This window comes from Nannospalax galili, unplaced genomic scaffold, assembly GCF_000622305.1.
Source record: "Nannospalax galili isolate Female #2095 unplaced genomic scaffold, S.galili_v1.0 scaffold302, whole genome shotgun sequence".
NCBI lineage: Eukaryota > Metazoa > Chordata > Mammalia > Rodentia > Spalacidae > Nannospalax > Nannospalax galili.
This window is the reverse complement of record NW_008350120.1, coordinates 4559027-4562759: the sequence shown is the minus strand read 5'-3', so window position 1 is coordinate 4562759 and position 3733 is coordinate 4559027.

Here is a 3733-nt window from a genome sequence, read left to right as displayed (position 1 = left end):
ATGATCACATCAACAATGTACTTAACAGGTACTGATAAATTTGGCAATTGTCCTAATAAACAAAACAAACTAAAAGTCAAAATCACATAGTTTAGCACAAACTAGCATCATATAAAATTTTACTGGTTTTTAAATTAATTTATTTATTGTTATTTTATGTGTATGAGTGTCTGAATTTAAGTGCACCCATGTGTATAACACTAATTCAGGCCAGAAAAAGGCATTGAATCCTCTGGAACTGGGGTTACAGATGGTTGTTAGCTGCTATATGGGTGCTGGGAACTGAATCTGGGTCCTAGAACCTGGATCCTCTGTAAGAGCACTCAGTGCTCTTAACCACTGAGCTATATTTTATATATATTTGGGGGGCTTTTTGAGACAGGGTCTCCCTGTAGCCTCAGATGTTCTGGAGCTCACTATGTAGACCAGGCTGGCCTTGAACTCACGGAGATCCACCTGCCTCTGCCTCCCAAGCGCTGAGGTTAAAGCTGTACTGAAGCACACAGGGCTCATGTTATATATTATTGCATTCTATAAATATTGTGTCTTCAAATAAACCTAAACTCACAAAAGAGTTGAAAAAGCAGCACAAAGAATTTCTGTCTACCTTCCACTCGGATTCCACAAATGTCAACATCTTCTACCATCAGCAAAGTCAGGAACTCTGTCTTTAATGCAGTCCCACTGTCTAGGCCAGCCAGCTGCCTGTTCACGTGTCTTCTGGTCCAAAGTCATGGGCTGCATTCAGAGGTCAGGTTCCTGATTCTCATTTACTATGGAACAGATTCCCTACCCACCTGTTTTTCGTTCTTGCCTCTTTCGGGGCACACTGGCTAAGGACTGACCTCACAGAGTGTCCCTAGCGTGTCTGAAGGATCCTTGGTCTGGGCCCTGTGTTGCTTGCAGTGACACCACAGGAGGAACCTGTTTCCTCAGTGACCACCACAGGGGCAACAGACTAATAAGAAGGAGGGCTCAAGCTGAGCATCGGCATGCGTTCAGCACTCCCTGCTTCCTGCTGGTAGACTGGACCTGAGCAGCTGCTTCAAGCTCTTGCCGTTTGACTACTCCACCGTGGTAGACTGTCCCCTTGAACTATCTGCCAGGATAAACCCTTTTCTCCTTCAGGTTGGTTTTATCAGGTTTTTTTTTTTTTAATCACAGCAACAGGAAAAGAAACTAAGACAGTGAGCTAACGCATGGTCCGTCCCCACAGAGACAGGCAGCAGGCTCTCTGTCTGGCACTTGCAGGGCCCCTCCCTCCCTTTCAGCCTGTCCTGGACACACGGTCACTGCAGGCCACATGCCCTACTTGAAGGTGAAGGAAGGGGCAATGGAGTTTTCAAGGGATGTTGGGAAGAAGATGATCACTGAAATTTTAATAATCCTTCTGCAATGTCCCTTGGGATGGGTCCAAATTGCCAGAGGTGGTCTGTGACACTCAGAGGAGGGGAGCCTTGCCTCCTTCTGGAACGGGGAGGCACAGGAAGCCTGAGGGCAGCAGACAGGAGCGTCTCTGTCCAGATGAAAATCCCTGACTAGGGAGCTTTGGGCACAGGTTTTCCCAGAGTGTCAGGCAAGTCCCGTCCCAACATGGTGTAATAGGAGTCAGCATATGGCCCTCCTGCCAGCCCTGGTCATCCACACCCTGTGCTGTGGAGCAGATGGAAACCCACCCTCTTGATTTCACTTAACCTAATGGCAGAATTTTTCCCCTAATAGGTGAGAAAAATAAGATTTCTTTCATTTTAAAGCAATAACAGAAATGGCGTGTGGGGACAGGCTGTGACATGTGACAGGGCTTGGCCTCCTAAGCCTCCGGGTGATTGTTGGGAAATGGGTCAGTCTGGGAGGGGACAAGCAGTGTGTCATACGCCAACCAGCTTTGCCAGCAAGTGCCACACACCTAAATGCAAGAATAGTTAGCAGGAAGGAACTATACCACTGTGGTGGGACACACAAGACAAAACACATTGTTTTTTACTGTTTCCTTTTTTAAAAAAACAAACAAATGGGGCAGGAGAGATGGCTCAGCGGTTTAGGGCACTGGCTGTTCTTGCAGAGGACCTGGGTTCTGTTCCCAGCACCCACACGGCCGCTAACGACGGTCTGTAACTCCAGTTCCAGGGGATCCGATGCCCTCTTCTGATTTCTGGGCACTGCACACAGTTACACACATGCAGGCAGTACACTCACACACATAAAATAATAATAAAAATATTTTTAAAGGTTTAAAAACAAACAAAAACAAAAAAAGAAGTATGCTATAAAAACTCCGACTCAGTCATGTTCTCCTTTCTCCTGAGTGCACACCTGGAAGTGAAATTTTGGGGTAACATGGGAAGCCTGGGGTCACCCAGGAGGAACTGCCTGCTGGTCTCCAGATTGCTGCTCTGTCTCCCTTGGGCACCACAGGAGAAATGCCATTGCCCTGAGTCCACATCAGCACTTGGGACTGTTGCGTTTGGCCTGTCAAAAGTAAATTTTGGCCACTGTAATAAGTAGTGGCATCACACTGTGGTTTTAACTTGCATTTTCTAGTGACAACTAATGACAGCTCAGGCACTGCCTTAGCTGCCCCCTCTGCCTTCCTCATACCATCTTTGGTGACACCTGTAAAAGCTTGTTGCCATTTTTAAATTGGATTGTCCTCTCATTAAGTTTATTTATTTACTATTTTTTGGTCTTTTTGAGACAGTCTCCCTGTAGTCCCTGCTGACCTCACTATGTAGACCAGACTGACCTTGAACTCACAGAGATCTGCCTGCCTCTGCCTCCTGAGTGCTGGGATTAAAGGTGTGGGAAAACACATCCAGCATTGTTTATTTTTCATTTTATTTTATTTTTTTGTCTTTTTGAGACACGGTCTCCTTGTAGCCCCAGCTGTCCTGGAACTCACTATGTAGACCAGGCTGGCCTAGAACTCATAAAGATCTGCCTGCCTCTGCCTTCCAAGTGCTGGGATTAAAGGCGTGTGCCACCACGCCTGGCTGTTTATTTTATTTTTAATTTATTTAATAACCACATAATTAATAGAAACATTTCATTACAACAGTATTGACATAGTCAATAACAATTTCCAAGCATTGTTTATTTTTTTAAAATTATTTGTATGTTGGGGCTGGAGAGATGGCTCAGTGGTTAAGAGCACTGATTGCTCTTGTAGAGGACCTGGGTTTGGTTCCAGCACCCTCATGCATTGCATGACATGGGTGCACTCGGGGGCATGCAGGCAATACACTCATACACATAAAATAAAAATAATAAATAAAATATTTTTTAAAATTATTTGTATGTGTGTCGGTATGAACATAAGGGTTCAGGTGTCCTTAGACCCTGGAAAAGGGAGTCAGATGCCCTGGAGCTCAAGTTCCAGGTGGTTGTGAACCACTCAACGAGAGTGTTGGGATGGAATTTAGGATCTCTGCAAGAGCGCTACACACTCTTAACCGCTGAGCCATGTCCCCAGCCTTCATTATCAAGTTTTGAGAATGCTTTCTATGTGATGGATTCAAGTCTGTATGTGTGTTGAAAATGCTTTTTCTTAGTTGGTGATCTGTCTTTTCATATTCTTAAATGTCTTTCAAAGAGAACGTAAGTTTGCAATTCTGATGAAGTTCATTTATCAGGTTTTTTCTTATGAGTTGAGTTCTTGGTATGCTTAGGTAATCTTTGATTAATTAAAGGCAAAATTTTTTTGTCTCTAAGGGGAGAAGAAAGTCCTTGAATCATG